Below are 23500 nucleotides of genomic sequence, written 5' to 3'. Positions count from 1 at the left end.
ATTAGCTGGAGACCAAGCAAGGCTTCTACGCCATAGCTCGTGCCCCGCATGTGTTGGGGGCAATTGACTGCACACATGTCCTACCTGTGCCCCCTGCCGACACTGCACACAATTACCGCAACAGAAAGCACATGCATTCCACCAATGTACAGGCAATAGTGATCCACCGGGGGGAGTCTTCACCAATGTCGTCGCCAACTACCCAGGCAGTGAGCATGATTCCTACATCTTCCGACAGTCCATCATCAACCGGCGCTTCCAGGATGGCACCTACGGAAATGCAGTGCTCGTTGGTAAGTACCAAATGAACCCACCACAAACCTCCAATCCACAATCATGCAACTCACAACTCTGGCATTGCACACGTTACAAAATCACATACAACATGCCCACCCACCAGACACGGAAGCACAACTTACTTTCGGCAACCTGGGCTAGCCATGTACATGAGCCATCAACGCCATGGCACCTTAGCCACACAATAGCAGAATGTGGGGAGAGGTGGGAACCAGGCATGTGCGACGGAGGCAAGTGACCCATGAATGAGAATGCACACAATGCCAAGTGTGTCGTGGATGTGCTGTGCAGACTGCAGTATGCAGACCACAGACATATCCATGTCGACATATACTGCTGGTGGTGGTAGTGTTGCGGACAGTGGATGCAACCATGTCACCCTAGCCAGTGGGGAAGATGTAGCTTGTTATGTCCCCCCTGTAAGCATGTGCGGAGTGGGCTTGCCCGGCATATGCCAGGCTAGCGTAGGGGTGAGAATAAAAAGCATGTAGCCCTGTTGTGGTTCTCTTCCGGAATGGCCAACGTGTCTGCCAGGGCGGCGCCTCTCACCCCGCCACAAGGCTGACGCAGTGTGTGGCGGTAATTGAGATCCTGTGCGCCTGCGGCAACCCGGGCGGCTGGTCCCCAAACCAGTCTTGACCGCCTCTGCGCATCCAGGCCTCACTTCTCACCTGCAGACACCGGTGTGTCTCCAAGAGGGCCCACCACGTGGCAGTGCGAGCTCCAAGCAAGAGGCCCGCGACCTTGGCAGCCTCCTCAGACCATCACGGCCTCCGCGAGCAAGGCCAGCAGTACTACTTTCTCGTTAACGTACTCCACCGGCATACACAGCGAACAAGTAGGGCACACATTTGGAACTGAGTCTTGATTACACAATGGCAGAGTACATATTTTATGGCACCGTTTAAATCCCTATACTCCCTTCAATGTGGTGCCACCAACTCTGTGCATAGCATTCCGACCACACGTGTCTGTGGGCCCTTGATGACTGCTGCCTTCGGCCTACACTGCGTTCCAGCAGGCCTCACACCAATCCAAAACAGTCCATACCAGGCAGGACACGGCATCATTGCAGGCTGCACACCTGCTCAGCTCTGGTGCCCTCACCTCTATCAACCAGAAAGCTTCTCCACATGCCATTTCAACGCCGTGTGTTAGAGATCCAGGAGGAGCTGGCTGCACAGCGGGTGACCCGCGCTGACCGCTGCCTCTGGCACACACTGCAGTCAAATAGGACACACAATTGGAACTGAGTCTTGATTTCTTCAAGGTAGAGTTGATATCATTGTACAGGCCTCATCGCAGACTGCATCCCCTTCTAGCTCTGGTGCGACTGACTCTGTGCCACGGGAGTCCTGTTTAACTTTGTTGGCGTCTGAGTCTATGGCCTGGGGGTTGTCTTCATCATGTAGCTAATACTGACATCGTGGGGAAAAGGAGACTGTAGCATTCAACTCATCCATAATGACTGTTTCTGTTTGCTTCTGCCACACTCCGCAACATTCTCCTTGGATATCAATGAGGACCCGCTCAGCTCTCGTGGCCCTATCTCAGTGCACCGCAGTGCACCGCAAGTCACTATCCCTTGCGGGTGTGCCTGTGCCGGCTGCAGTGCATCCGGGGCCACTAACTCTGTGCAGCTCAAGTCATGGACCCCTGCTGTTTGTACTTTGAACTTCTGATTATCTGATCACTGTTGTAGTTGTTGCCAGCACCAACAAACCCCTGAGGGGTGGCTTACACTACCCAACACCCATTCAGCACAGGCATCACTGGACGTGTGACCCTGGCAATAAAAGGTGCCAGGTGCATGTGCCCGTAGCCAGTTCCACAAATTATCTCAGTGTGTCAGTGTGGTCATTATGTATGCTTGGGGGCCCCGGGCCATACCACATTACATTGTGCTGTGTACAGTGGGCGCAACCTTGTCACCTCAGGCAGTGGGGTAGACCTGGGACATGTGGCTGTGTCGGACCCCCCTGTGAGCGTAAGGGAGTGGACCGGCGTACAGCGTAGGGGTGTGGTCATTCAACATGTGGCTCTGGGCGTCATTGAGTTTAGGCCTTGCCAAGGAAGTAACTAATGCATGTGTCTCTGGTGTAGTGTCTGCGCCACCCGTCACGCAATGTACAATGTTGCTATGTAGCATGCCCCCGTAGTGTGGGTTTGGCCAAGGGGTACATGAGGGTGCGCAAGCATGCCCAGGGTCCGGGATCATACATGCCAACTGCTGTGTGTGTCGCTATTTCCACAGCATAAGCCAAAGGTCTACCCTCAACCTCATGGCGAGTTCAGCCAGGCATGAACTCTATATTTGTGTTCGCACTGTCCTTACCATAGGCCTACACACATGTGGCCGCCCACCTTCAGCGCACAACATCAATGTGTCATTGTCAGGCTTTTGGACATGCGCAGACAGGCATGGCAATGGTGTGCCGTAGGGGTGCAAGTGATGCAACCGCGCTGCGCACACTAGTGAATAGGCTCAGGGGGAAGGAGGAGCAGCAGTGAGGCTACATAATACACATTGATGCCACTCATTTGCAACAAGCAGTAAATGTCATACAGGAATCACAAAGTCACACATATCACACACCAATGAACCAGTGAGCCTGCCAACACATCATGCAGAACCAACTATTTACTCATGTCTCTCTGCACTGTCACAGGTGACCGAGGATATGCACTCTGCGCTTGGATGGTGACATTCCTCCGAGCCCCAAACACACAGGCATAGTGGCAGTACAATGCGGCCCACAAACGCACCAGGGGCATCGTGAAATGCACATTTGGTGTGTTGAAGTCACGTTTCAGGTGCCAGGACATCACAGGTGGAAGGCTCCTGTACAGCCCAGACATTACGTGCAAGATGATCGTTGCATGTTGTGTGTTGCACAACATATGTGTACACAGCAAGGCACCATGGATACCAGTTCCAGAAGCATCGGACGATGATGATGAAGATGAGGCAGGTAGACCACACCCCGCTGCAGCAGGAATAGCCCGTAGGGACACCATCATTGCAAATTTCTTCAGATGAGCACGTCATATTGTGACAGTCCTTGGCAATCATGGGACAGTACAAAATAACCACAGGCACAGCATGTGCAAATAAAAGCATTCCTAATTAACATTTCCTAAGTGGATGTCACTCATCTGTATAGGCACATCACTCAAACAAGTGTGAGTGCGACATGTATTGCTAATGATTTTATGATTTGTTCATGGATGGTGGGTGTGTCACCTCTGTGCAGAGAGGCTGTTTGGGGTGTCACGTATTCGAATTGCCAGTTCTGTGTGTCACAGTTAGTAGGGTATTCCACTCTTCGGCGTTTCACATGTGTCCAAGATCATTCCATTTTGGCTGCCATTTGTGACCTACAGGTGACATAAGGGCTCCTTTTGGGGTCAGATATGTACCACCATGATGCAGGGATGCCCCCTATGACTCAAGTCCCACAACATGGGTAACATGTACGTAAGTGGGAGTCACTGCCCCTACATTCGTCCACGCTTTCATAATTGATTGTTCATGGTCATGACACGTCTGTGTGCAGGAGGGGTTGCTTGTCCCTCTGCAATGTGATGAGGAGATGTGGTTTCACAGTGTGTTCCATGCATGTTTCAGCATTGGCGCGGTTTACATGCAGACTGCATGTCAATGTACATTGTGACTGTGAGGAGATGCCTATATGATGCGGAACAATGGTCATTTGTTCCACGTTACGGATGTGGGGTTGTGCTCGTACATTGTCATCTCACCGTTTTTTTACTCTGCTTTTATGGTGCATTTTCCCGCATGATGCGTGGGCATTGCAGGCTTGTTGCTGGTTATCAGTGATTTTTGTATCGCGATTGGCCTCATCGCAACTTTTTTCGCATTTCACATTTTTGCGGCATCACGTTGGTTTTAACACGGTCAATTGACTATCGCATGGTGCCGCCGGCTTGAGAATGCCACATTAACACAGAGTTATTTTCCCGCGATAGACTGCGATGTAAGGAGTTGCGTTAAGCAACTTTTGCAAATGTTATCACACATTCTTGAGAATATCCCCTATAGAATTTAGAAGCAGTGGTTATTTGCACAGCTCTGAAATTGTGGGTACCCATACAAGCATGTGAATTAGAGGACAGGGAAACCTAGCAAACCTATACATTTTTTAAACCTAGACATCCAGGGAAATGCAAGATGGGGTGACTTGTAGGGCCCTCACCAGGTTATGTTACCCAGAATCCCTTGCAAACCTCAAACATCACAAAAAACACATTTTCCTCACATTTCTGTGATGGAAAGTTCTGGAATGTATGAGGAGCCACTAATTTCCACCCACACAGCATCCCCCAAGTCTCCCGATACAAATGGTACCTCACATGTGTGGGTAGGCCTACTGCACGCAACAGGAAATGGCCCAAAACATACTGTGGAGACTTTAAAATTATCGAGTACAAAAAGACCTTGTTTCACAAGGGAGTCCCCTGCATTTTTTATCCCGGGCTTGGCCTCTATTATTGGGACCCTGGGGGGAGCCCCAATGCCCCCACAGTCCTGCCGGCTCCCCACCTCCTGCTAACATGCAGCTCCCCTTGCTCAAAAGCACTTCTGCTTTGTTTCATTGAAGCGAGAGCAGGTTTCCCTGCTCATGCTTCAATGAAGCAAAGCAAAGCAGAGTTTGCTATGACAGGGCAGGAGCCACACGGCTCCTGCCCAGCCACAGCAAACAGCAATGTCCCAGGGGTGTGCACCCTGGGACATTGCAGGAGCCGACCCTGGGGGTTGGAAGTCCCCAGGGCCATCTAGGGCTCCTGGAGGGGGGCCGTGTGGCCCCCTCCCTTCATTTTGAAAGCCCCAGGGAGGTGGTGGTCCCCAGGGATTGGGGGCCCCCCAATTTCCATATTTAGTGCCCCAGGGAGGTGGTGGACCCCGGGGCTTGGGGGGCCTGCAAGGCCCCCCACCATAATTATGATTCCCTAATTATTAAAAAAGCCCCAGGGAAGTGGCAGTCCACGGGGCTTGAGGGAGCAGCAAGGCCCCCCCACGCTGTCTGCATAATGCCCTGGGGAGGTGGTGGACCCCGGGTCTGCGGGGGAGCCGCGTGCCCCCCAGTACATCATTAATAAAGCTCCAGGGAGGTGGCGGTTCCAGGGGCTGCGGGGGCCCCCGTGAGCTCTCGCCACATAATAAGGCATGCACCCAGGACCTGGCCCACCCAGGGGGCTTGAATACAACGAGGAGCCCGCGCTTTGTTTTTGTTTTATTTTCACAGCCGGGTTCGCGACCCCAGCACGAATTCGGCAGATTTTTTAAAACAAAAAATGCTTTTCTAGCCCTAGGGGTCTTTGTGGGACCCCCTGAGCAGGCCTAGGGGGTCAGGGTGTTTCTACTCTGCCCCTTTTCTTGTTTAACATCTCTTTTTTGACCCTATTTCTTGTGACTCAGTTACCGAGTCACAAGATGACTGCCAACATTTCCTGGTTTGGAGTGTTGGCAGCCAATCAGAGTGAAGCTCGTGCCCAGGAGGGTTCGCGAACCCTCCTCGGTGCTCAGATATCAATATTTTCCTTTTTTTAATCTCTCAGCAACTACTGAACGGATTTAAACCATTTAAAAAGGGCGCAGTCTAAACCAAGACCTACCATGTTTCAGGCTTCCTTGCCCTTAATCACTGGTATCCCTAGGAAGGCACAACTACATTGTCTTGCGCCGCACTCGTAGTGTCTAATTAACGTGGGCGTGCCTCACAACAGCATTATGGTCTCAGTAGTTTAGTGATTCAAAGTCCATAGTGGAATGCCGCTGTGTCTTCCCAATTGCTTACGTCCTGTAGTAGGTTGCATGCCGAGACTCAGACTGGGTCCCTGCTTGTATCTTTCACCATCAATGGTCACGCTGTTTCTTTAATGCTGCAACCTTCGTGGTGTGTAGGAGCTGCACTTCCGCAGCGGGGCACCTCGCGACCCGAGCAGAGCTGCTACATACTCCATATGAAAACGCCCAACAATTGAGGTGCCGCACACGAGCATGTTAAAAACCTTCTTTAATGGTAAGTAGCAGGGGAAACAGCTTCGCCTCCACAGCAATTGGCACCAAACATGTTTCGGGCTTCCTCGCCTTTAATCACTGGCATCCCTAGGAAGGCACAGCTACATTGTCTTGCGCCGCACTCGCAGCGTCTAATTAACTTTCCGCCAAGTGGGTGTGCCTCACAACAGCATTATGGTCTCAGTAGTTTAGTGATTCAAAGTCCATAGTGGAATGCCGCTGTGTCTCCCCAATTGCTTACGTCCTGTAGTAGGTTGCATGCCAAGACTCACACTGGGTCCCTTCTTGTATCTTTCACCATCAATGGTCACGCTGTTCCTTCAACGCTGCAACCTTCACAGCGTGTAGGAGCTGCACTTCCGCAGCGGGGCACCTCGCGACCCGTGTGACCAAGTGTTTTCTTGCCGGCGGCTCGCCAATGTTAAGTTGGTGAGCGTGAGCGAGAATTTGGACCCCGTAGCGTGATTTTTGGGCGGTAGAACACCTCCCGGTGAGAATTCTCATCATGGGCAGTCATGGCAGGTTGCGACGGATTGTGTTGAGAAAGCTGCCCCTTGAGTAGAAAATCTACTCGAGCGGCAGAAAGAAGCCGGACCCTCTGGCGTGCCGTGTGGTGCCATTTGTGCTGCTTTGTACAGTGCGGGACAAGCTCCTGGCACTAAAAATCTGCACAAAGTGCCAAATTCTGCCAGTTCACGGTACTCCGCGGAATCTCAGGGACTTTTGCATGTAACTATGTGGAATTCTGCAAAGTGAAACCCTTCATAAATTTAAAATTAGTGGGTTGATATATAATCTGACCTCTGGCGCCAATTTTAAATGTTTATTATGCACGTGCAATTTACCTTGAATAATTTATTTGAGGATGGTTATGGAATGCTGCTATTTATATTTTATTTTATATTTTGACACGTAGCACTTTATTATGCAGATTTTGCACTTACACATTGTTTAAATGTGATACTACATTAACCAGATAATCTTTTTAGGATAGTCCAATATTGCAACTATTAGTATAGCACAGAACACTGCTTTTGAAGCACTATGCTTTTATCAATGAATGTCATCTTGTGATATTTGTACCTATTATTGAAATAGGAACCGATATTAATTACAGTGCGGTCCATTATGAATATAGATTGAGGCTCTATACTTTGCAAAACATTTTGTAGAGGTGACTGCCGCTTTTAAAACTTATTAGGATTTCTTCCATTTCTGCTACTGGTTTGTGATCACACACACAAGCAAGTGAACACAAAGACCAGGTAAAGAAAGGGAGAGAGGAAATTGAGGCACGACTTAGAAAACATGAAGAAACCATTAAAACAAGAAAAATCTTTAAATTTGCAAGAGACAAGCACGATTATGAAACTGGACGCATTTTTACGTATTCGAAGAAATTTGATAATATGGAAAGACGAGCGCTTGTCAATAAAAGTACTACCGCATCTTCAACTACAACTACTCCCCAAATTGACCTACAATCTTCCTATACTGACACCAGCACAGCTGAAAGTAGCATTGACACGGATGACAGTAACAGCAGCAAAACTTTACAAATACCAACTAGCTTTGCCCCAGGTGAGGAATTGAATTTTTTAGTGGAGGATCGACGCCAAACGCTGAGACCGCGCAATACTGCACAGGAGAAGAAGGAGCCAAAGCAGAAGGAAGAGGCGGAAACTCAGGATACAACAGCAGAGAAAGAGGCAAGAAATCCAAGAACTGGGTTCAGAAGTAACTGTTTCTGATAATACAGTGATCACTCTATCAGAAATAGTTCTGTCAACTGCGGAAAAACAACTAATAGCTCTTGGCCTATCATACTGCCCCACTAATTGTTTCAAATACACCCAGACTCGGGTAGACGTTTTCAAGTTTATTCGCAAACTTAAACTCCGCAAGCATTTTCAACTCAACAAAGCTATGGAAACTGCATCTAACATCAGGCAACTTCCAGGACTCAGTTCCACTTTGCAAGCATCAGATATTGGTACACTCAGGGCAGCACAATCTTTGGTTACTGGTGAAGAATCTACATCCAACTCTACCCAGGAAGACTTGCAGGAACTTGGTATTACATGCAACAGTTCCACAAAGAGCCCTTTTCGTCCACCGTCTACCTTTATCCCCATGATGCCGAGAGATGCTATAGATATCTATAGTGAGTGTGTTACAGAGGACTTGAGAAAACTAAATTGAACAGTCACATAACAAGTTAGACAACGTAAACACTCTGAAATTCAATATTCAAAACTCATTCACAAACTACAGGAAAATACAGACATCATCATCAATAAGGCAGATAAAGGTGGGAACATAGTACTGTGGCGGAGGACATTATATATGGAAGAAGCCCTGCGCCACCTTAACAACACTGAATGCTATAGAAAAGCCACTTTTGTGGAACTAAGACAAACCAAAGATACTGTTTTCACTGAGTTGGCCCAATGGAAACGTGAGGGACTGTTAACTAAAAATGAATGCTGCTTTTTAAGAAATGAATATCGTATTACACCAGTACTGTATTTTATCCCAAAGGTTCATAAAAATGTTGTTCCAGTGCCAGGGAGACCTATCATTTCAGCACAAAAGAGTCTGTTGGAAGCGATGTCCAAATATGCTGATTACTTCTTACATGACTTTGCAAAATGTCTCTCTTTGTTTATTAGGGGCACTGGTCATTTTTTTAAGTAAACTTGAAAGAGTAGAATGGGACGATGATTATCTTTGAATTGTTATGGACATTTGTTCGCTTTACACCAGTATCCCCCACTCAGAAGGTATTAAGGCAGTACGATATTTTTTAGAGAAACGTAGCATTCATTTATATGAACACAACTAAATGATTTTAAGAATGATTGAAATCTGTTTAACCCACAACTACTTCATGTTCAACAAAGAAATTTATCAGCAGTTGCGTGGGGTGGCGATGGGAGCATGCTTCTCGCCTAGCTATGCGTGTTTACACGTTGGCTGGTGGGAGGAGCACTTTCTCAGAGCCACCCACAAAACATTGTATGATGAACATGTGCTCCATTGGTGGAGATTCATTGATGATGTTTGTCTTATCTGGAATGGGTCGGTTGAATTGGCCAGGCAGTTTGTGGACAGTCTTAATGTTAACACACTTAATCTTAACTTCACGGCTGATATCAGCAAGGATAGAGTACAATTCCTTGATGTTGATATATACTTTGAAGACAGGGCAATCCACACTAAACTGCATAGGAAAATCACAGCTGGTAATTCAGTACCCAACGCCAGCAGCTCCCACCCAAAGCATCTTATTCGGAGTATTCCATACAGAGAATTTCTTAGAATTAGATGTATTTGTAGTCACGAAGGAGACCTTAAAAAGTGCCAATCGGAAGCTTTGCAAAGATTTAGAACGAGAGGTTACAAGATTAAAGAACTTAATGCAGCCCTTGATAAAGCCAATGGTCACATTAAGGATGAGTGTCTATCAGTAGCAACTAATTCCAGCTTCTTGCCGACGCAGACCACCAGTAGAAGTATCCTCTATGATGATACACCTACTAACACCATCGGACTAATAACTACCTACAGTAGACAGGAAAGACAAGTTCACAAAATGTTATATAAAAATTGGCCAATTGTACGATCAGATATTACTTTATCACAAATTCTGCCTGAGCTCCCATCACTCACTTTCAGACGTGCACCATCAATGAGAGACACACTCGTCAAAACCAGTCCTGAATGTTTATTATGCACGTGCACTTTACCTTGAATAATTTATTTGAGGATGGTTATGGAATGCTGCTATTTATATTTTATTTTATATTTGACACTTAGCACTTTATTATGCACATTTTGCACTTACACATTGTTTAAATGTGATACTACTTTAACCAGATAATCTTTTTAGGATAGTCCAATATTGCAACTATTTGTATATCACGGAACATTGCTTTTGAAGCACTATGCTTTTATCAATGAATGTCTTCTTGTGATATTTGTACCTATTATTGAAATAGGAACCGATAATAATTGCAGTGTGGTCCATTATGAATATAGATTGAGACTCTCAATTTATACTCTATACTTTGCAAAACATTTTGTAGAGGTGACTGCCACTTTTAAAACTTATCAGGATTTCTTCAATTTCTGGTTTGTGATCACACACACACACACACATTTTTTTCACGTGTTCTCACAGTGTCACCGTATATAAGTCTTGATTGGTCCAGTGGGTCTTGTGATCAAGACCGCGGAAACGCCGTCAAAACGCGTCAGGCTGGGCACTTGCTTGAATATGATTACACCGAGATGAATTTAAATATGCAATAAAAAGGATTTCTGCAATTTCCAACTTTGTGGTCCGTACCTGTTTGTCTGTTAGGAAATGACGCGGCAATAAGCACTGTGGTTGATATATATATATATATATAGTCGCCAGTAGGACCTATTTTCCATAGGAAATCCACAACATTCTATTTGGAATAACGTTGGTGCCGATTGACGAATCTTCGCAAAATCTTCCAAACTTTTGGCCAGCTCCGGTCTGCTCCTATCCTGAAAGTTTTACGGTGATTCGTCAAGCGGGGGCCGAGAAAAAAGGGGGGTCCCAAAAACGCATTTTCCCCATACATTTTCCCATAGGACCTGTTGATGCAGCTACAGCCCAAACTGCTGAACGCAATTACACCAAATTTGGCAAAGAGGTACTCCTCAGTTCAGACTCGTGCCTTTTGCTTGAATGGTGTAAATCCGTTCAGTAGTTCCTGAGAAAATTAGAATTAAAAAGATAGATATATCTGGGCTGAGCCTAACCACACATCTCATCATGAGATCTGATTGGCTGTCAGTACTTCATCCAATAATTGTTGGCAGCCATCTTGGGACCAATATACATGATAGCACCTCATTAAAAAGCATTGCAGTTAATAGAAGGTTTTAAGACTTTAGTTACATTATAAATCATTTGTTGATGGTACCATACTTTAGGAATTGTGGTGTGTTCTAAGGTGATTTTACCATGTGAAAAAGCCTTCTGCTGTGATATCATGAATCATGTTTGAGAGAAAACTATTTTCTCATGCTTTTCCCACAGAGGTTTTCTGTAAATTCACATTATCTTTCTCAGTCATGTGAGAATGAAGTCTGACATTCTCAGTAAAACATGTACATCCAACAAGGGCAGAGACTGTCAGTTGATTCCTTTGTGTTCTACTGCAGCTTCCCAGAGTGTTCTAACGAACAACTAGAGCGCTAACAGTCCTACATATGACAAACGTATTGCACACCTGAAGCCATCTTGATTGGAATAAAGTGGTAACTCTTAAAACATTTAATTTAAAAAGGAACAAAATGTGGAGGTTCATTTTGCCATAGAAAGTATGATTAGTGCTACAGAAAGAAAAATTAGGGCACATTTCGAGTGACTTCTTAAATCCTCTTCTATTTCATTAATACATTCTGAAATACAGACTGAAACATGCACTTTCAATACCAGCAGCAGACTTCCCTGGTGAGCAGTAGCTTTACTACAGTGATCTAATGAGCAACTAGAGTGCTAACATTCTGAATTTGTGGCAAATATGTGAGACATCTGAATGCCTTCTTGATGGAATCAAAGTAAAAAACTGAAAGTATTTCCTACTGAGAAGACTGTAGTAAATGAGGAAATTAGGAAACTTCATAACAAATACATCTCCCAAGATGGCCACCAGAGACAAAAGAGCCCAAATGCAGCACAAATATCACCCAGATGTAGCCCACATGTAGCCCAATGACAGAAGTGTGCAAAACACTTATTTGTTGTGTATTTGCAGTTTTAAATAGTGCAGACTTGTCAGGTATTGGAGTGCTTTACATGAGCATTGGTTACATCACACAAGATCAAATTCATTTTGGTTGTAGACATGGGAAGATTAAGTGATTTGACCAGAATCACAGAATGTTGAGCTAAAGCAGAAACTCCAACCTGGTTCCCCATTTGCAAAGTCTGCAGCTCTGGAAGTAACACCACATCCTCTCCCCTAAGTGCAACATTTAATCAAGTGGTCAACTGGATAAACAAAGATAAAGATTACAAATAATTTAAAAGTTCTTTGTCGCTATTTTTTAAAACTCAGAAAATATGTCCTCATTTTAGTTTTTTAGCGCACTAACCATAATTTTGATGCAAATAAGACCCTCTCATATGTAATTTCTAAAGGAAATGCTCTAGGTATTACAGTTTTGATTACATCAAGATGACGTCAGGCGTTCCACACTTTTGTAATAGATATAGAATGTTAGCAATCTAGTTGTTCATTGGGATACTGTTGAGAGGCAGAGGCCGGGGCACAGACTCTGAAAATTTAAGGCAGGTAGGAAAGTGCAGCGGCAACAATTTGACCACACTGGGCAGGCAGGAAGGGCAGTAGCAGCACAACAGACTATGGAGGGCAGTGGAAAGGGTGGCAGGGGCAACAAACCAACAATACAGGACTGGCAAGAGAGGCTGTGGCAATATAATAGACCATTGTGGGCAGAAGGAAGAGGCAGTGGTAGTACAACCATTTTTTATTTATTTATTTTATTTATTTTGACATTTATTAAGCGCGAACGAATACCCGTAGACGTCTCGGCGCTAGACTAAGGCAGCTATCTTTCCCCGAGGTGTGTAAGACGTCAAAAGATCATGAGCAATGTTACTGACTAAACAGCCAGGTTTTCAGTTTCTTGCGAAACAAAGAGAGTGACGGACTGGTTCTGATATGTTGTGGCACAGTGTTCCATATCTTAGGAGCCGCAACTGAAAATCGGCGGTCACCCCAGGAGACTGTTTTGGAACGTGGAACCACTAATTGATTGAGAGTAGTGGATCAAAGCTGTCTGGCCGGTCTGTAAGGTATAAGCTGATCCTTGAGAGGACGTGGTCCTTGATCGTGGAGTGCCTTATAGACAATGCAAAGAGATTTAAATTTGATCCTATTTTGAGTCGTCAACCAATGGTAAGTCCTAATGGTGTCAGAAATAGGTGCAAACTTTGGTGTTCTTGACAGCAGACGTGCTGCTGCGTTCTGTATTGTCTGCAATTTTTTTGTCACTCTAGTTTGGGCGTTTAGAAAGAGAGCATTGCAATAATCTAAGGAAGAGAGGACCAGGGAGCTGATCAATGTTTTAGCAGCAGCCTCTGGTAGGAAAGGAATGATTTTCCTTATCATTCTAAGTTTATGGTGGGCTGTGGCTGCTACTTTATTTGCGTGTGTCATGAAATTAAGATGATCATCAAAAATTACTCCCAAGTTCCTAACCTTGGGGGTTGGGTTGGGAGGGTTACCGAAGGCTGTTGGCCACCAAGATGTAGGCCAGGTCGGAGAGAGGGAACCAAAGATGACCACCTCCGTTTTATCGGAATTAAGCTTCAGGCAGGTGCCTGCCATCCACTCTCCGATCACCTTCATTCCATTTTGGAAACGCTCTGCCGCTTCCCGGCCGTCACCTTTGATGGCCAACACCAGTTGCGTGTCATCGGCGTATGAGGTTAGGCTCATCCCGTATGCTTTGATTACGCCTGCAAGGTCCGGCACATAGATGTTAAATAGTGTCGGACTGAGGGAGGAGCCTTGAGGAACCCCACACGGAAGTGACCGCTTGGCCGATTGAAATGGCCCCGTGTGACCACCTGCGTTCTATCGGCCAGGAAGGAAGAGAGCAATTCTCTCGCAGTGTGATGAATGCCCATCCTTCCGACACGGTCCACCAGCATATTATGGTCGACCGTGTCGAAAGCTGCCGAGAGATCTAGCAGTACAAGTAATGCTGTCCCTCCCAGGTCACGAATAATTCTGATGTCATCTGCTGCCTTGATGAGGGCGGTTTCCGTACCATGAAATTTACGGAAGCCAAACTGTGTATCATCCAGTAGCTGATGTTTCTCTATATGCTCAGAAAGCTGCTGGTTCATGGCTTTTTCTGCCACTTTAGCTAGGAAAGGGAGGATTGCTATTGGCCTGTAATTCTTAAGTTCTTCTTTGTCTAAACTAGGTTTCTTCAGCAGGGGTTTGATCAGTGTGTTTTTTAAGGGATCTGGATAGGTCCCGGAGCTCAATATTGTGTTGCAGACATGAGTGATGACCGGAGCAGTGGTGTCCATCACCAAGGAAAGGACTGAAGAAGGGCAAGGGTCCAGAGCCGACCCCGATTTAATGGATGTAATAATGATTTTTGTTTGGTCAATAGTGAGAGCCCTGAAACTAGACAAGATGTTTCCTGAGGGAATGTGAAAGGTGGAGGCTGTGGTGGTGTTAATTTTTTACGTAAAGGCCTGATAGATGTCATTGACCTTAGAGAAAAAGAATTCAGACAGAGCGTCACAGAGTGATTGTGAAGGAGGAGGGTTTAGATCTGGTGCATTACCGCATAGGGTTCTAGTGATGTCATATAGTTGCCTGCTGGAATTTTTTGCAGTTTCAATTTGTTGTGAGAAGAATGTTTTTTTTGCTGCAACAATCATAGTTTTGTAAATGGCCAATGATTCTTTATATTTAGTCTTGCTTTCGGTGTTATAAGCTTTACGCCATTGCCTCTCCCTATTCCTACTTAATTGTTTTTGAGCTCTTAGTTCCTCTGTATACCACGGTGCGGTCGGTGTGCTTCTATTCCTGGAATGGCATTTAATGGGTGCTAGGAGATTCGTAGCATCCCCCAGCCATTCATGGAATTGACAGGTGGCAGTATTGGGTTCATCTGATAGAGCTGGGTATGTTTTGTCCAGTAGTATTTTTAGATCAGTGTAGTTTATATTCTTCCAGTCTTTGAAAGAGCCTGGCTTAGGGAGTGTGACCTTCTTCCTCGATGAATCATTAATTGTCAGGCCACTAAATACGGCAAAGTGATCCGCCCATGACATAGGTTGAATGTTTAATATGTGCAGGCCCTCTACGTTGGAGAAGATGCCATCCAGCGTATGTCCTGCCTGGTGGGTGGGAGAAGTGACCAATTGTCTGAGGCCTATTATTTCTAGATCTGATGTAAGGGCAGCAGTATCCCTATCATTTGCTAGTTCTAAATGGAAATTCATGTCACCCATCATTGTCGTGGCCTCATCGATGGCTATTGATTCAGTAATAGTACTTAAGTTAGTCAGAAAAGCTGCTTTAGTTCCAGGGGGGCGGTATAAGAGAACTCCTTTGAAGTTAAAAAGGGCTGTGAACTTTATATTGAAATGCATGGCTTCACATGAGGTAACCGGGATAGGTGATATTCGGACCTCAAACCGATCTCTTGTTATGATGGCCAAACCTCCTCCCTTTTTGCCAATCCTATCCTGTCGATAGGCTTTGTAGCCGGGAGGAACTGCAATTACTAGGTCAGGGGCCGATGCATCATCAGTCCACCTTTCCGTAATATAAAGGGCGTCTAATTTATTATCGGTGATTAGGTCAGCTATTTCCTGGCTATGTTTGCTCAATGACCGAGCATTAATGAGGGCCATAGGAATTACCACCTCGTTGACGTCACTTTGTAGTTTATGGGGCGTGTTCGAGTTATTAATACAAATCGTAGTATTACAGTGGGAACAGGTCAGGTTAGCAACCATCGGTACTTGTGATAAGTCAAGTTTGGTGCAGCGTGAGGAGGGGGTAGGCTGAAGCTTCATCAAAGCCATGCGAGTGTAAGCTAGCTTATGCTGTGAGGGCACTGGGGCAGGAGTCGTGGCCCTAGGCGCGGGCCAGGCGCGGACGGGCGCAGACGGGCTTGCCTTTGGCACGCCCGCTGTGGACGGGTGTTCATGCCCTTATATCCGGTGTGAGGAGGGTGGGAGGCGGCCAGCAGGTACAGCGCTAACCCTCCCTCACCCAAGATGGCTGAACCTCTTGGCCACGAGCGCCAGAATCTATCAATGCGCGCTGTGCAACGGGCGCGAGGGGCGAAGAAACGTGCAGGAGGATGTATTGCAGTCAAATCGCCAGATGCAATAAGGTAATTTTAAAAATATACACAGGTTTAAAATAGGAACACTGCTAAGCCCCCGGCTTCCGCCTCAGGGGTGAGACAACTTTAGAGTCCAGCGCGCAGTGCTACTCGCCTAGTTAAATACTCTGGGAGGGCGGGAGGCGGCCAGCAGCTACAGCGCTAACCCTCCCTCACCCAAGATGGCCGAACCTCTTGTCCACGAGCGCCAGAATCAATCAATGCGCGCTGTGCAACGGGCGCGAGGGGCGAAGAAACGTGCAGTAGGATGTATTGCAGTCAAAGCGGCAGATGCAATAAGGTAATTTTAAAAATATACACAGGTTTAAAATAGGAACACTGCTAAGCCCCCGGCTTCCACCTCAGGGATGAGACAACTTTAGAGGGGTGAGACAACTTTAGAGTCCGTACATACATACCAACAGACCCGTTTCAGCCAGGAAACGTCCAATGTTTTTAAGCTCAAATGGGCTTTATTTGATCTGTCTCCTGTCTACAATCTCCTCTTTTTCAATGTAACTCAAAGGGGAAAATCAATACCCCAGTTTTTTTTCAAAATCTCCCTCTCACGAAGTTCAAAATGTTTGCAAGTATGGTGCATTGGATCATGGTAGGCAGGAGGAATTGGGGTAGGGACATGGATTCAGATAACAGAGGACAGGAGGGACATGGAGAAGTGCACCAAACTGACCCTACAGGGCAGGCATCCGGTTTGCAGCAGCACAATACACCACACAGGGCATGCGAGATGGGAGTGCAGCACAACAATCCATAGAAAGCAATAGGGAGGGGACAGGACCATGCACATGGACAACAGGGAACAGAGGGGAAAGAGGCAATGGTAGCTAGCTGACCATAATGGACAGACAGGAGAGAAAGCTGCAGCATAACAGACCAAAAAGGGCAGGAGGGACGGATCAGGGGCATTGCAACGGAACAGACAAGCCAGGAGGGAGGGAATAGGGGTCTGCAGATGGAAACAGAGGGCTGGGAGCAAGAGGGCAGGGCAGGAGCAGCAAGATGACCATGGAGGTCAGTCAGGATGGGCACTAGAAACAAGACACACCATGGAGAGCAACAGTGAGACTATGATGGCATACACACAGACCATGGAGGGAAGGTGGGAGGGGGTCAGGGGCAGCTAGCTGACCACACAGGGAAGGTGGGATGGGCCATGGCAGCACAGAAGACCATGCATGGCAAGCAGGAGGGTTAGTGGCAGCACAATGGCTATGATGGGCAAGAAGGAGGGTGTAGGAGCATGCACAAAGGACCATGAAGGATAGAAGGGAGGGTCAGGACCTGGGCACAGACAAGAGAGTTCAGGGAAAGGGGCCTCACAACAGACCGCGCGGGGCAGGCAGGAGGAGCAGTTGCAGCACAACAGACCAGGGAGGGCAGAAGGGTGTGGCAGTATAATGTACCATGGAGGACAGGAGGAAGGGGATAGGGGCATGTCATGTGGACAGGCAAGGTGGAGGTGGCAAGGACAGGTTACAGTCATCTGACAATGCTAGGCAGGTGGGAGGGGAGTGGCAGCTCAACAGAACACTCAGAGTAGATAGGAGTGGCAGGTCCATGGAACATGGTGGGCAAAAAGGATGGAGCAAGGGCATGCACAAAGACATCAGAGGGCAGGGGGAAGGAGAATAGGGGCAGCAAGCTAAGCACAGAGGCTAAGCAGGAGGTCAATGATGGGCCATAGAATTGGGCAATGGCGGGCAGGAGGAGTGGACTGGTACATCATGCTAAATGGAGGGCAGTAGCAGCACATCAGACCATGCATGGCAGGAGGGAGGAGGCTAGTCCATGGATTCAGACAACAGAAGATAGGGAGGAGGTGGATGGGGCAGCAAGCTAACTGTTCAGAGAAGGTGGGTATTATGAACTTTATTGTTTTTAAAATGTGTGTCTGTGCGAACTACTTAAAATATGAACAAGTATGCGGCATAATCTCACTTTTATTCAAGAAGAAGAGGACGTTTGTGACTGTGACTCCGGGCACACTTGGCAGAAACACCCCCTGACCCTCCACCCCCCATTGCAAAATGTAATGCCCGTGAAAAGGGTAGGTGGACGCAGTGTTATATAGAACATAGTCCTGAGAGCACGATTGAAAATGAAAACTAGATATAGTATATGGTATAAACTAGGCACCAAAAAGTGTGATATAAGATGAACCGGGGCGTGAAATATAATATGCAATACATTGTGCGCAATGACAGATTCATTGGAGTGCGCGAGATAGCACAGGCACCTAGCGCTTGCTATGCGTTGTGCGCCTTGGAGTGTAATATGCACAGGGCAGTGTTGTGTAACCTAACTAGTCTCTAAAGTTGTAATATAGAATATGTGCTGGGGAGTGTAACGTTGCATATGCACTGTGACAAAGATAAGGATCCCAGATTGTAATATGTATGGTATAGCGCTGTGCGTTATAACATAGGCATCGAGGAAGGCACGTTAGATGGGGCAATATAACCCGTGCGAAGACAAGTGTGGCATGACATATTCACGGGGTGGTGTTACAGTGCACATGGGCTAGAGAGTGTCATAGCATACGCACTAGCTGGTGGACTACAACAAAGAGGTGTGTGGCACTCGGCGGGCACTGGTGGGTGTAACACAGCATTGGGCTCAGCCAGGAGCACGCTGTGACTCTCAAGTGAGGTTCGTCTCCTTTCCAGAGAGTAAAATAAAAAGTATTACACATCTGGCGGTGGATGTGTGTTTTATTAACCGTGATGGGGGTTTCTTGCATAGTTTGGTCGAATTTTTGTCGAATCCCCTTTGAGTGGCTTGGTGTGCGTGTGTATTAACCCCTTCAGTGCCCATGACGAGCTGGACTCGTCATGGGCCGCGGTGGCGCTGTGCCCATGACGAGTCCAGCTCGTCATAGACCCCGCCCGCTAATTCAACGGCCGGCACAGGGCGGGGAAAGGGGCGGGCACTGAAGGGGTTAAATGTGCTCGTCAATAGCTACCCATGTTTGTATAAATAAACGACAAGGGTGTCTACTTGGAGAGTACCCACCGATGGGGGCGCTGGGATTAGGCACGTTAGGGCGTCAGACATGTCAGAGCTTCACTATCGGTGTAAATTCATTCCACGTGGATTCATTGTATGCATAGTCGCCTTTTAATGAATATCACGCAAATTGTCATGGTGATAGGTACATACGGTTTGTCCAGCATGTCCTAGGTGTTTCTATAAATATATATTTTTTTTAAATAATAACAAAGGCCGGCCCCAGGGGATAGGGTCCCCGGGGCCATAAGTGGCCTGAGGATGGGGGCAACGCAGCCCCCCTCCTAAAGAATAAAAAAAAAAAAAGGCCATGACGCGGGGGTTGGGGTCCCCGGGGCCGATTAAGGCCTTGGGAGGGGGGCCACGCAGCCCCCTTCCAAATTTATTTTTTTCAACAAAAGAAATTAGGGTGCAGGCCCTGGGGGATGGGGTCCCCAGGGCCAATAAATTAGAAAAAGAAGGGGGGCCACACAGCCCTCCTTCTTAAAAAAATAACATAAATAAATAAAAGCTCGGCATTGCGCCGGAGGCCACTCCCCCTCCTTGCAGCACTCTGCAAATGCGCCCACTGGCCAGTTGTAGGTTGGAGAGTTAGTTCCCCTTCAATACTGAGGGTCCCTGAGGGCCAACTAGCCAAACAGGTATCTCCAGTATGCACCAGGGAGCTGCGTTGCAGACAGGTGTTCTGAGGCCACGCCCCTTTTTACACCTCTATGCAACACAGCTCTGTGGCGCTTACTGGAGGTACCTAGTGGTCTAGTTGGACTCTAGGGACCCTCAGGATTCAAGGGGACTTAATCTCCAACTTAAAACGGCCACAGGGCGTGTTTACACAGTTGGGAAGGGAGGGGACGGGGCCTGAGGTGACGTGTGCAAACACGCCCTGTGGTGCTTTTTAAGAGGTAGTTTTAATCCCCTGCCCTATTATATACTAGGGGCTTACAGAGGAGGTCATGCTAATCACAGGGGGACCCCAACGCATAGTGTTCCCTAGTGTATGTAGGTGTTTTCACTGTATTCTGAGTGTCTTTTAACATAGCACTGGCTCTAGGACTGGTTAGTCAGACTCAGTTACCACCAGTATCCGTCTGAAAAAGTTGAGGGTACAGGATGATTTTGCAACAAGGCTTCTTTCTGCTCTTCTGTTTGTTCTTTCTGCACGTTATCCTTCTTCCTGCACTTTTCTTCATCTTTGAGGACTTCTGTTGCTTTTTCTGCATTTCTTTTTTTTCTTCCTGTGCGTTTTTTCTTCTTTCTTCACATGTCCTATCTCTGTAGGCATAGTTAGAAATTAGCATTTAAAAGACCTTTGAAATTCACTGAAAAAAACATAGGTTTCAGGCACGTTATAGTTAGGAATTAGCATTTAAAAAACCTTAGAAATTCACTGAAAAAACCATAGGTTTCAGGGGCGTTATAGTTAGCTGGACTTTTCACTCGTACAAAACCATTGAAATTCCCCCGTTATAGTTAGTTCAGCTAACTATAACTCGCGCGCCCGCAATGCACTGCTGATGACATCACATATTACATCACTCATGACATGGTCAGTGACATCACTCATGACATCACTGATGACATCTCAAATGACATCACTGATGATACTCTGCGAATTCCGCCCACCACTGATAAATAGATGCAAGTTGTAGCCGAAGGGGCAGCCATGTGCCCTGAGCCTGCAGGATATAACCAAATGGGACCCTTTGGAGTTAAGGTAGCCGGTCACAAGTTGTATGCAAAGGCCATGTGCTCCACCCAGAATTAATTGAAAATGACGGAATACCATAACCTGTGGGTTTGTTGGCAGGGAGTCTGTGTGTTACCATGACCAACAGCCACACTCTGCATCTAGAACCCACTGAGAATGGTGACAAGCCATGCCCATTGGGGTTTAGAGACAGGAGAACTGATCTCAGTCTTTTGCTGAAACTCTGCCTAAGAGCAAGAATTTTTTGGGTGTGGCCAGCAGAATGGTTAAGGAAGTAAATGATCACTATTGAGCTGTGAAGTTCTAGAGCCTGAATATTGGCAAGGCTACCTCAGATTCCCATCCTCCTGAGGTCAGTACATTTAATAACATTAAATTTGGTAGTAATAATAACTGTTATTTACTGTGCTTAAAATCAACAGAAATGTCATGTAAAACATTACGTGAAACATGAAAAATGGATGGAACATTTTGTGTTGCTTAGGAATGTAACTACAGAAGCATTTCAAGTCCACATATTTAGTGCCAGTAAATAACAGTGTTGAAATAGGTTCTGCAATCATAGGAATACATTAAACGTCTCTGAAAATATGGATGAATTTGGTATAGAGTTGTTGCAGCTTTTCTCCTAAATGTATATGATCTTCTGGGAGTTGCTCTTCGAAATTAGTTTTACAACTCCTATTAATGTCTACCAGAATATGTATTGCTTATGAATAAAACAGCAGCAGCATTTCCTCTCCAAGTAATATAGAATATGTCGATAAACCAATAATGTATTTAAGTATGTCGTTTGTGATGTCATCTGTGATGTCATGAGTAAGATCATGAGCAATACATGGGTAGTTACTGTTGCATAGCCAACCTTATTTTCCTGGGTTTTTGTGTTTCATGTGTAAATCATAATGTTCCTCACATTGTTTTAAGTAATCTGTATTAAGCTTCTTTAGAAAGGAGCAGCTTAACATTTCACATTCAGAAGGATCATATCACACAACAGATAGCTTTACATTCGATATTGTGCGACTGACTGGATGTGGATGATTCATGCACTGTGATGTAGTGTTCTTTAAAGAGGTGAGTCTTCAACTCTTTCCTAAGTTGGAGCAGCGTTTGGATGATCCTGATGGTTACGGGGATGATGTGTAAATGTGAACAGTTTTTATGGTGAGAGATTTCTTTTGGTACAAGGGTCCTGAAGAATGTGGTGGAAGTCCTTCTTGTAAATTCCGATAGGCCAGGAAGCAAAGGGGACTACCCAGTTCAATCCTTTCATTGCTTTCAATTGAATGATGCAGCTTGCCTGCGGGTATCTTATTAAACACTTTGTTAATGTCTAGTTGTACATTGAGGAAGTTTACTTATTTAATATCCTTATCCACAAATATCTAGATGAGCTAGTAAAACTCCTAAGCAAAGCAATCTGGAGTTTCAAGGGGGTTTCAAATCATCACTCAATGCAAGAACCATATTTTCTCACTGATGTGCAAAGAGGTGTTTAGATTTCCAAACCCTCTTGCCTCCCCTCTAAAGAGTGCAAAACTCTCAGCCTCTGAAGAGCAAAAAGTCCCAATGAGCAAGACTCTAATTGTGGGAGAGTTTCAGGCTTTCCATCTTATTGTGGTGGCCCTCCGAGCGATAAGTAGATCTAAGAATGTACCGTACGCTTTACAAGCTTTTGAGCATTTGAAGAGGCCAAGGATACAAAACTCTAGATGATTTAGGTCTTTTTGATCTGTTACAATCTTCAATTTCTCAAGGACATCAGTCCAATATCTATTTATAGTGGTTATACTCCTGTGTGTGGTACAGGAGAATGGGGACAATTGTGGAAAACCTCAGGGAAGATTTTGCTGATTTTACATGGAATGCAACCGGTTCTATGTTCATAATGTTCCTTCATCTCTAGTTTTTTAATGCAATACATGTAAAGACACAATGTTTGATGGACAGGATGTGTCTGCATCTCTGAGTTGAAAAGAAACAGGGAACCGTGACATAGCCTTACCAAGGGGTAACAGCCACTGAAATGCTGTTTTGGATTACACTGCGGTACAGAGGTGTGACAGATAACAGGTGTAGTAGAAGAATACACCATGGTCCATATGAAATAAACGGTATCTCTCATTCATCTGCAGCAGGGACATGTGCAGTCCTGTTGCCACCAAATATCAGAACAATGCTCTAAGTTAAATTAACAGGACCCGAGACTGCTACACAGGTAAATTCTGTGCTAGTGTTGACCTGCACAGGAGAGTAGTCTAGTGTTTTTACTACTTCTGTGTGGGACTGTGTTGTGGTTACCATGGCCATTGAGGGATGGGCGTGAGAGTTGCCATAACTATATGTATGTACTGCGCACATCCTCATCTTGCCAGCGCCCTTCAATTGACCTGTGCGGGAGGTTCCCTGGTGTAGACCAAGGTTCTGTGGCCCTAGCTGCAATGCCTTACTGTGTACCAAGTACCTCTTGGCCAAACTTTTCTAGAGTTCAG

Source organism: Triturus cristatus, chromosome 6, assembly GCF_964204655.1.
Source record: "Triturus cristatus chromosome 6, aTriCri1.1, whole genome shotgun sequence".
In the NCBI taxonomy this organism is placed as follows: domain Eukaryota; kingdom Metazoa; phylum Chordata; class Amphibia; order Caudata; family Salamandridae; genus Triturus; species Triturus cristatus.
The sequence above is the reverse complement of the archived record's forward strand: the minus strand, read 5'-3'. Positions refer to the sequence as shown.